General features: G+C 47.0%; 1 protein-coding gene across 1 annotated transcript in view; it reads left to right on the top strand.

Annotated features, from left to right (window-relative positions):
* The first annotated feature begins 301 nt into the window (after window positions 1–301).
* CPM (carboxypeptidase M) overlaps window positions 302–11,320 on the top strand; it is a 22,259-nt gene continuing 11,240 nt past the window's right edge. The window contains exon 1 of the mRNA XM_026052778.1: window positions 302–426. The gene's annotated coding sequence lies outside the window, so the exon portion shown is untranslated. The remainder of the gene's footprint in view (window positions 427–11,320) is intronic.

Below are 11,320 nucleotides of genomic sequence, written 5' to 3'. Positions count from 1 at the left end.
SCGGTGSCGGTGGCGGTGGCGGGGCGGGCCGCGGAGCTGAGTGGAGGCGGCCCGCGTCACTCAGCGGCAGGCGAGGCTGAGGCGAGGCCGCCGCAGCAGCAGCAGCAGCGCCTGGCGCCACTGCGCAGCGCAGCGCGGCGGCACCATGAGGGCGCCTCTCGGGGTACGCGGCGGGCGGGCACGGGCCGGGCCGGGCCGAGCCGGGCCGGGCCGGGCCGGGCCGGGCCGGGCCGCGCCGCGCCGCCGCTCGCTGACCCGCGGCTCCCTCTCGGCAGGACGTGGCCGGCGCCCTCTGCCTCGTGTCGCTGGCGGCCGCGCTCGACTTCAGGTACCACCACGGCGCGGAGCTCGAGGCGTTCCTGAGGCGCGTGCACGGCGCCTACCCGGCCCTCACGCACCTGCACAGCCTGGGCCGCTCCGTGCAAGGTAACGGCGGCGTTACCCTCTCCGTAACCGCCGCTCCGGGCTGCCTTGGAGAGCCTCCCTGTCTCCATAACCGCCGCTCCGGGCTGCCTTGGAGAGCCTCCCTGTCTCCTTAACCTCCGCTCCGGGCTGCCTTGGAGAGCCTCCCTGTCTCCATAACCTCCGCTCCGGGCTGCCTTGGAGAGCCTCTCCTTAACCTCCGCTTTGGGCTGCCTTTGGAAGAGCCTCCCTGTCTCCTTAACCTCCGCTTCGGGCTGCCTTTGGAAGAGCCTCCCTGTTTCCTTAAGCTGTGCTTGGGGTTGAGATACCTTGAGATAGTCTCTCTCCTGCCTTGAAAGAATCTCTCTCTCTCTCTCTCTCTCTTTCCTTTAAAAAACTGTTCCCCTCTCTTTAACGAGAATAGCAAGCTTCATGTGAACTAACACTTGCCTGCTCTCCTAGACTTGCATGCTTTAATAATACTACATCTATGTAGTTCTTACGGAGGAAAAAAAGTAGATTTCAGATCAGAAAAGAGATATTTATATATACATACATATATATACATTTATATATATGTGTGGTATGAGATTGAATGGAGAAGATCATTCAGTAGAGGTGTCATCTGCCCCTCTAACCCCGTTCATCCAAATTCACATGAGTGAGGACGGTCCCATCTCCTGTAGTGACATCTGTCCCCTTCCAGGTGGAGAGCATCAAGCAAACGCTCGTAGCCTCTTGGTTGCTTCGTCCTTGTGTTGCTCCCTGTTTGCTCCTTTCATTTAGCACGGTTGTTCTTGTCCGGGATRTAACTTGTGCTTCCAAGAGCCTGCCCTGGCTCCGTGAGGTACCACGCAGCTCTCGTCCCACCACGTGTACGTGGTCGGGTCTCTGCACGTGTCTGCCATCGCTTTGAAGAAAGTCTCGTGATGGGAGGGCTCAAACTAGACAAGGAATCTGAGGGTGTTTTAAGCTCTGCTCTTCTTGGTCTTATCAAAGTTAGGATCATATGGCGTTGTGTTATCCACACAGGAGAAGGCTGCTCCCGTTCACCATGATTCCCTTAAGTGCAAGCAATTAATTAGCCACGTTTTCATATTTCTGCCTTGAGAGACCTAGCTAACTTTTTTTAATAACAGGGCTAAATTCTGCCCTCTCTGACAATCTTTGCTGGCTTATCTTTGTCAACCTAAAGCAAAAATTTTCGTATGAGCCAAGAGGCTGAAATTTTGGCTTGTGCTTGCCTAGGCATCCAGAAGTAGGTAACGTCATTGAACGTGTCCAGGTTCCACCAACCTGAAAGCAGAACCTGAAAGGGCAGCCTCCTCGCTTGTGAGTGAGCGTCACCTTGAAGCTTTGCTCACATTTTGGGATCCTGCTTTCTGTTGCGCTTAGCTGCGTGAGGAAGCGTGCTTATTTATGATGAGAAACAGAAATTAGTTTAAATATTTAAGAACTGAGATCAGTATTATATAGTAAGTTGTCTCTTGAACCATTGCTGTTCCTGATATGGTAATGTGGTGTTTTCCTCGGATTAGTTACAGAGGACTTATTTCTATAAACCCGGTACACATACCTTTACTGTTAACATCAACATTGTTATTGTATTATTCCTAAATCTCATTTTTTACCCTTACTAAGAATGATTCTTGCATGTAAGAATCTGGAATGATGTGCTGCCATCTAGATTATGAACGATGTGAAATGCAGGCTTGATTTAATGGGTAGGGCAGTAGATTTAATGGGCAGGGCAGTAGGGATTGCACAAGCTTTTTYTTTTTTTTTTTTTTTTTAAGCACAGATATCTAAAAGCTCTTACTCTGCAGGTCTGGAGCTTTACTTGCTCCAGGCAGCTCATACAATAATTTAGGTCTGGGAGCCCTCTAGTTCAAGAACCTGTTCAAAGAAGGACTGACTTCAAAGTTAGATTGTGTTGGTCAGAGTCTTTTCCTCTCATGTCTTGGAATATCTGCAAGGATGGAGATTCCACAGTATCTCTGTTTACCTTATCCAGTGCTCAACTGTACCTTCACTGGGGATTTTTTTTCCCTTAAATCCTATCAGAATTTTCCTTGCTGCAAACTGTGACCTGCCTCTTCACTGTGAATCTCTAAGAAGAGTCAAGATTCATGCTCTCTGTAACAGCCCTTTCRAAAGTGGAAGGCTCCATTTGAATCATCCTCCAGGCGAATCCCAATAGGGGATTAGTCTGTCCCAGGTACAGGACTTTGCATTTGCCAGTGTACAACTTCATGAGGTTTCTTCAGCTCGTCAAGGCTGTGTCGAATGGCAGCCCTGTCCCTGGTGAAGCTGCTGAACAGTGTGAGTCTTGCTCTTGATGTTGGAGAAATGTTGCTGTCACTTGGGTTTTGAGTCCTTGATCACCAGTTGCTCAGTCTAGATGGGTTTTTTTTTGCCTTGCTGTAGTCTGCCAATCCAATTCATGTGGCACCCACTTGTTAACAAAGGTACAGAAAGATCCTGTGGGAGATGGTACAGGTCTTGCTGAGGTCGAGGTTGAAGTCATCTGCTGCTCTCCTTCCAGCTGCTGAGGCAGTTATTTCTGCATAAAAGGTAATCTGTCAAGTGGGATTGGCCATTCACAAATCTGGGGGGAGATTTACAAAGCCATATTGGCCTATATGTGCTACAGCAGCAATAGAACCAGTGCCAGGAGTCCCACAGGAAAACAAACTAAAAGATGCCCAATGTGTTATATCATAATTTACATCGCTGTATGGAAATTCACATTCTTTCTGTCAGATTGATGGGAAGAGAGAGTTCTAGGCTGGTGTCTGCCTGTTGAGGCTCCCCATCTCTCCGTTTGGAAGCGTGTTTCTTGTACAGCTCCCCTGATAARCTGTCATCATGAACAGCGGGAAAGGGGGATTCTATGAAAGATGCAGCCCGTTGTACCACAAGACTRAGTGTCATCTGTTTGATCTAATTTAACAAGCAAACTCCTCGTGAGTGAGGGAAGTGTGTTTRTTGGTGACAGACCATACTACCTACGGTGGTCTATAAGCAGGTGGGTAGTCGGGCAGTTTCCCTAATGCTAAGAGAACAGCAGTCCTTTAAAGGCTTCCAACAGGGAATGCAAATAGGATGACAGAACTTCTTGAGCAGTGGCATCAAAGGTAATAAATAAATCCTTAGCTAACTGGCAGGGATATTTGGCTCACAGAGACCGATCATCAGACGCTGTGTTCTGGGCTGTCTCCGTGCGTGACTAATGCTGGACTTCTCCCCACAAGTCGGAAAAAATATCCCCTGCAAGTTGGTGGTGACAGAACGGGCTCTCTTCACAGGTTAGTTGATGACCTGGGAGGGTGTGGGGGAGAAAGCAAGACTAACAGGAAGCAATTCTAGTAAATGTGATTTAAAAAAAAAAAAAGAAAGAATTAAAAAGTGTGTGGGGGTTCCTTCCTTCTCAGAGAGACCCAGCTATCACAGGCATAACCAAAAGAAACCTTCCTTGGCACAGAAGGTTCTTTGAGACCAGCATGCTGAGACTTACATGATAGCCCAGAAGATAGCTTGGTACTTTTATATTGTTTTAATACATGTCATTGTTTACGCTGGTAAAAGAACTTGGCTGGAGCAGTTCTCTAATCTGTGCAGTAGAGCCCAGTGCTGGAGCTGTATTGCAAAATGAGGAGGGAAACACAAATGGTGTTTTGCTGTGCCTCATCTGTCACCACATTCTCTCTCTTTGCTGTGCAAAAGCACAGCCTGGCAGCATAGGGACCTAGTCTTTGACCCTGGCTGCTGAGTGTTGCTCTGGTGTATATGCCAAAGTGCTTTATAATAATATCTAGACTAGCAGGATATGTAGTAACAGCCGTGTTTGCTTTCATAAATCARTCCTAAAACCAAATCTGTAGGTGAATCCTTGTTCCTGGCCCAGACCATGCATATTAGTAGTGCTAATTGCCTCCCTAGGCAGAGGGCTTGCAGAGAGATTCAATCCCAGCACTAAGTGTCCTGTATCCTGCTGTGAGGGCATAACTGGGCTGAGGAGAGGCAAGCCCAGCTGCTCTTAGAGCAGAGTATCCTCTTCACTGGGAAAGGGTTGCCCTGAAATACTGCTAGTGCTGAGGTATTAACAACCACTAATAAACTAACAGCTGCAATCCGGGGTGATGCAGTTAAATGTCRATGTCCCCCCACGCAGAGGTGACCAGAAGGGGCCAGGCAGGAGCAGGGCACACGCTGTGATGAAGGAGAGTTCTGTCACAGCCGTGTTGGGTCAAGTGGTTCTGGAGGACCTTGTCTGCCACGTGCCATCCCGTGGGCAAGGCGCAAGCTTTGGTTACTGCACGCTGCAGTGTGCACCACCAGAAAGGGAATAGCTCGGCGTGTGTGAGCTGGGGCTTCCACTCTCAAAGCTGAGGGTTTCGTTGGCATGCTTTTAAACTTGAAAATAAATAAACAAAATGCAGACCTTGTCACCCTGTTATTAGGAGRGCAAAGGCAAGCAGCACTGAAAGAGCTGGGTGGCTCTCTGTGGTGGATCCACGCTGCTTAAAACCTCATAAATTTTTTAAAAAGCTTCATGCAAGCCCCATAAAGATAAATTGTGGATTCAGGATAACAYGATGACCTGCTAATTATAGCTTGCTTTAGATGTGTCCCTTGCAGAGGCCACTCTGCGTTTTTAGAATTCCAGTTCAGCTGGAGCCATTGCAAACATCCAAAGCCAGTTCCCACTCCCTGAGCAAAGAAAGTGGCATGTGGGGAAAGTTCCTCTGTTCTTACCTGAACAGCTCCAAGGCTGGCTCAGTGAGTTAACATTTCCATGGTGGATTTGATCAGTGGGGACGCAAAGGATAAACAGAACAAATAGCTTTCTCGAGGGCCCAGGCTGAAGGTCCCTGTTGCTGGAGCACGTTGGGTCTTCTTCCCTGCCCACGTCCATCGATTCCTGAGGAGGAAAATCAAAGGTCTCTGTGTGATAGGAGGCTGTGGCTCTGCCAAAGGGCTCACCAGGGATTGGGACACTGCAGCATGGGGAGTGCATGGCCACAGGTAGTAGTGTAGGTAACAGAGGAGCCAAGTGTTGGAGCTGGCCCTGGCGGGGTTGGGCTGGTGGGAGCTGTGCCCAGCAAATGCCAGGGATAAATGCCAGGAAACCTCCTGGCTGTTCTCCCGCAGCCTGACTGCTCGGTGGGCTGCTCTTAGGTGCTATGGGGAGGCTCTTGAGTGGAGGAGGGCTCCTTGCAGCTTCTTTTCACTCCAGTGAAAGCCTTTTTCTGATGATAAAAGACTGGGATACAGGATTTGCCTCGTCAGTATAGTGACAGTGTGTGTATGTGACTGACTAACTGTGCCTAGGAGAAATAGAAAAATAGAAACTTGTTTTCAGCCTTTTCTTGGTAAAGGAGGAGCCTGGCTTGCTACCATGGACAGTAAAATGCAGTGCAAATGTCAGTGAATTTACACCAGGAACGCTGTAGATTCGGGATGTTTTTACTGTAGCTGTACTGCTGGAGAAAGCCAAATTGAAATGTGTGTCCATGCAATGATTGTGCAATACCGAGATAATTCTTGTCAAGTTAGTTTCTGGAGTCCTGGTACTTTACAAAGCTAGATTGAGAAAGTTATATCTAATCCATTATACTCTTGAGTTAAGTTTCTCATTGTCACCCCCTAATAAATCTTTCTGCAAGCTAAATATGAGTACAAGTGAATCTAAAGAGAGGAAAAAGGTGAAGATGGTAAAGATAAAGTCTTTGTTCTCAAGGCAAAAGAGAAATCTCCTAGAGGGAAATCAGTGGGGAATGTGATGTCTGTAAGAGAATATTGTAATTCCTTTTTTTTTTTTCCTCCTTAGAGTTGTAGTGTGAGGGGGAGCTTGTGCACAAGACAGAATTAGACAGAATCCCAGAATGGTTGAGGCTGGAAGGGACCTCTGGAGATCATCTAGTCCAACCCCCTGTTCCAGCAGGGACCCCAGAGCACGGGGCACAGGGCGGCATCCAGGCGGGTTGGGAAGATCTCCAGAGAAGGAGACTCCACAGCCTCCCTGGGCAGCCTGTGCCAGGGCTCKGGCACCCTCACCCCGTTTCATCCGAGTGCTGAAAATTGGCTTTTCATCTCCCTACAGGCTTTGATAGTGTCTCTGCTTCGCGTATCTCTCCGTGCCAGCCGCGTGTTCCCTCAGAGCAGTGAGGCGCCGGCTCGTCAGGCCAGCGCAGCGTGCGGAGGTGACACCAGCACGGAGATTGCCAGGGYCTGTTTGCAGACCTGAGCGTGGATGAGACGTTTCCCACTCCGAGGGCCCTTTTAAAGCAGGCTTAGTCAATTGGCTTGGGCCCAGAGTTTCATTACAGAATGGGGCTTTCAACAATTCCTCATGCTAGTTCAGCTTCTACATGTGCTTACTACTTCTTTCTCATATTTTTCACTTTCCCTTCCACTTTTTTTTTTCTGCTGTAACTTCCTTCATAACTGGCTTTGTTCTTGTCTTTGTCAGTTCTATGGTATATAAATTCCAGATAGACTTATATGTGTATTTTATTGCTGAAAAAGTTTAGCTTTCTGTTTCCATTCATAGCTAGGCTGGACATTAACTGCCTTGTAAACTCTATTTGCTCTACAGTCTTTATGGTGGGAAGGGAAGAAGAACAGAGGAGGGCCAGGCTGCGTCAGGGCTTAACTCCAGGCGAAACCATTATTTTTATAAACAAAGTATTAGCTCATAGTTTCAAAATTCTTCAGCTCCCACCTGAGCTTTGCTCTAAACCGTGTGCCTAAATAGGATGTTAGATGTTTGTCTGACAGAAGGATGAGCTGTTTTTGAAGTTACTTTCACTGCAAGAGATTGCATCTCTAAAAGTAAAATAATTTGCTTAAATCTTCCCTTCCTACTGCTGGTTGTGGTTGGTTAACTTTGTCTTAGCTGCTCTGCTACCTAGAACACCTAAAAAATAATGGTGTGGCTTTCCTTTACAGATACGCATGTGCACACACACAAAAATTAAAGACAATTCTGCGAAAGATCTTGTTTTTTCTCTGAAATTTTCCAGGTGCTCTCAGCTGAAAAATAAAATGGTGCTTTTCTTTCCTTAAATTGGTTGTGCTTTGCATTACGCAAGCCCCTTACCTTTGCATAAACCCATGTACAGTGTATAAGATTAGCCCTTAGAAAAGAAGGAATATTTCTGCAGYCAGGATTTTGTGGTTACCTGTTTTTATATATATGAGAAAGTAGGAATTTTTAAAAGTTGCTTCAAGACTRTATCACTCTCCCAAAGTAGGATTCRTTGGGGATGATGTAGCAGAAAGTAGGTGAGATCTCTAGCTTGTTATTTGTCCAGAAGTGTTTTTGAAATGAATGCAAAATATCTCCTAAATATAACTTCATAGTTGCTTCTCTTCAGAAAGAACGAGATTGGAGAGTGCTGAGCAAAGAAACCCACATATGGGAAGTTCTGTGTTGCAACATGCCCATTGGCAGTGGAAAAATACAGGCTTACCCTGTAAGCCAGATAACGGTTTTATCTAGGCAAGTGTTTAAGTTAAATTGGCACTTAAAAAAGCCTCCCATCTGAATAACAGGTTGAGCCAGATGCCTCTTTTCATGAGCTGCCCCATAGGGTGGAGGATTCCCACGTGCCCTGAGTGGCTTTGCAGCCCCAGAGCTCACAAGCTAAMTTACAGCCACTGTGCTGTCGTGGTGGAGAGGTATGGGAGGATGGAGACAGGCTGCTAATGTAGCCAGAAAAGGAATAATCTACGTGGTTTCCATATAGAAAACAACTGTATTTGCATGGTAATCAGGAAGGCAGATGATACCCACGGGCTGTATTTAGGGTATGGAGAGGAGAATRTAGCTCACTGCAGGGTCTCCTTTACCTAGAAAGCATGTCTGTTGTGGAAGCTGATGGCACTTAGACAACCACAGGGTGGTTGAGGTTGGAAGGGACCTCTGGAGATCCTCTAGTSCAACCCCCTGCTCCAGCAGGGACACCCAGAGCAYGGGGCACAGGGTCTTAAAGATACACTTGGGGACTGGGGGAGGTCTCACACGTGCTCGTTATGTTCGTTTACTCTTCCATAAATCTTGGCTGTTGACCAGTGTCGGAGACAGGATATTTGGCCAAATGGTCCTTATTATGGTCTCTGAAAAGGAAGAACGAGGAGCCTATTTTAGCAACATAGTCCAAACACTTCAACTTATTTAAAAACTATTATTTACTCCTGGAACCTATATTTTATAACTTGGAATGGGAAAGATCTGATCTGTTTAGAAATAGTCCACTATTCCTGTGACTCCATTTTTCTAAAAATAACTTAGTGGAAGAAGTCTCAGCCCTTCTGCCTCCTCTCTAGACCTTGCTTTCTAGTTCTCCACAAGCATCCATGTGCTTACCAAGCTTGTCTTGCTCTCTTCCGAGCAGTGAAGATTCCAGCCATCCTGGTTTTTTCCTCAGCATGATTTTGCTGCCCCCCCATAGTTGTTGAGAAGTTGACAGAGGTGACAAGTGGATGTCATAACTTGTACCAGTGACCTTAAAGGAAATTGGTTCCTTTAGCAAAGGTGGGAAGCCTGAGTAGCTTCATACTAGCAGCTGCAACTAGTGGTTCAACTCATTTGTGTCTATCTCCATATGCTTTAATTAGTGTTGAGAGAGGACGTTTGGAAGAGATGTAAAAAGAATCTTTAAGAAAAGAAGAAAAGTAGAACTGGGACACTGGGAGGTACAGTGGACATCATGTTGCTTGTTTTCCCCCTCGCTTCTCGTAGGCTTCCACTTCTTGGAGCATCATAGAAACATTCCTAGCTGTGTGAATAAATATGGTGCTGAAACGTGACTTCCCGTCCTCTGCATTGGTAATGACAATTTAACTCAAATTTATGGGCTGCTGTTCTCAAGGAGCAAATTAAACTCGTACTCCCACTTGAAGCTCCTGCTTTGCATAACTCAATGTTGATGTAAGCTGCTCCTAAACAAGCATTTTTCTCCGGAGAYTGCGGATTTCTCAGTATAGGAGGACAATGAGGATCTCCTGTGAAGAGAAAGAGAAAACATATCTGGCAGTTAAGAGGTAATCAAGGGTCTTTCATCACCAATTACATCTCTTTATTAGCTTGTCACAACTACTGCCCGTTGGTCTTAGAGACCTTGTTGCATGAGCTGATTTGATGGAAATACAGGGAAATCTGGTGAATGTTGGTATTGCTGCTCGGTGGTGTAGTGAGTTGTGCTTGCAGTCCATTTTTTAAACAAATTTTAATCACAAAGATACTTAAAATAAACAAATCTGTGATTCTGTGCCTACGTTTCAAGCCAGAAGGTCAAGCTGTTGGCATTTGCTTCTTAGCTGAAGGGAGAACAAGACGATCTACACCAGGCTCCTATGCAGAAAAGTTCTTTCCAGCAGCTTTCTGTTCCTTAGGCGGAGCACTGCGGGAGAAGAGCGGAACACCTGGCCTCAAGCCTTGCCCTAAAGCACCGGGTCCTTAGGYCGTCACTCCATGCCTAGTTTTCATAGAGGGATGTATTTTTTTTTAAGTGAAAGCTGCCTTTGCATGCATGCAAATGCTAGTTCTGCTTTTGGAGCTTTTAATAAATTAAATCAGCCCGCCCAAGCTGGTCTGCGCAGTTAGGCAAGTGCTAAGCAGGGAGAGCTTGAGCAGATCTCAAAAAGAAGTCTATTTCTCCTAAAGCCAAACTAAAGGCAAACTCGGCTCTCAAAACTTAGTCCTGCTGTGCCAGTTCGGAAGTCCAGTCTATTTCCAGGAGCAGCCAAAGGAAAGTCTAGCAACAAGGCGAGCTCAGAGTGGTGTTTCAGCAGTAGAGATTTGCAGCGATCAGCAGCATGGCTGGGTTCTGACAAAGGGTATTTCCTAATAGTGGTGGACCTAAAGTAGGTTAAAAAGTAGGTTGATTTGGATCGACCGTGTTTATAGGTCGGATATCCTCCCTTCTCACCTCTGGCTCGAGGATCCAGGTGCACGACCGTGCAGCGCTAGAAAAATCAGCCCTAATTAGCAGAAGCAGCATTTGGTGAAGAGGGAAAACAGACTGTTTGRTTTCTGGGAGGGAATATGAATCCAGCTGGTGCCGGGACACGAATGCAGAGGGACACGTCGTCAGCGTCGTGCCATACAAATCCTCTGTGAGTGTCCGAAGCAACTGTGCCCTTCCCAAGGAACCAAAGGTTTGTGCATCCTCAGGAAGGAGAAGCAGGCGTCTGAACTGTGAACTGTTCCGACTCCTCCTTCCTCAAACGCTGTGTTTGCAAATAAACAGTGCCTGTTCTTTAAGGGTCATTCCCACGGTTCTGTTCCTCCAAGGGTGCTGGCTCTAAGCTGGATTGGTTGATAAAACTTCAGAAAGCAGATTTGTGAGCAGAGGTAAATTAGCCCCTTGCCTGCAAGCAGGGACACGTGGGAAGAGTCCGGAAGGGTGAGATAAGCCCTGGGCACGCTGAAGTGCCCCTCTCAGTAGCATCAGCATCTGTTGCTGAAACATCTGGGTCTTTTGTGTCAGAGACACAGCACAAATTGGCAGCACAGAGACAGGGCTGTGGTCGCCTTCAGGACACTGAGGGGACAAATGCCCATCCAGACCCTAGGGGAGTGCCAGCACCTAGACAGACCTTTACCACTGCCCCACATGTAAGATATGTTACCTGTTTTTCTGTTTTGGCTATTGTGGACCTGTAATCCAGTGTTTCATTGGGCTGTCCTGGTTTTGTTCTGCTTACTTATGTGCCAAGCTGGATATTACCRGGTTAGTCTGGTAATCCTAACCCTTCAGAATTCCTTGGTGACTTTCTTATATTAAAAAAGCATCCTCGCTTCTCCTGGGATAACAACTGGGTTATTCATTACTAATGTTAACACAGACTGAGTCTTCAGAAAATCCTTAGGAGTCTGTGAGAGTGGCGAGCGGGAGCTGGGATGCAG

This window comes from Nothoprocta perdicaria, unplaced genomic scaffold (assembly GCF_003342845.1).
Source record: "Nothoprocta perdicaria isolate Ctin4 unplaced genomic scaffold, notPer1 scaffold_91, whole genome shotgun sequence".
NCBI lineage: Eukaryota > Metazoa > Chordata > Aves > Tinamiformes > Tinamidae > Nothoprocta > Nothoprocta perdicaria.
The sequence above is the reverse complement of the archived record's forward strand: the minus strand, read 5'-3'. Positions and strand labels throughout refer to the sequence as shown.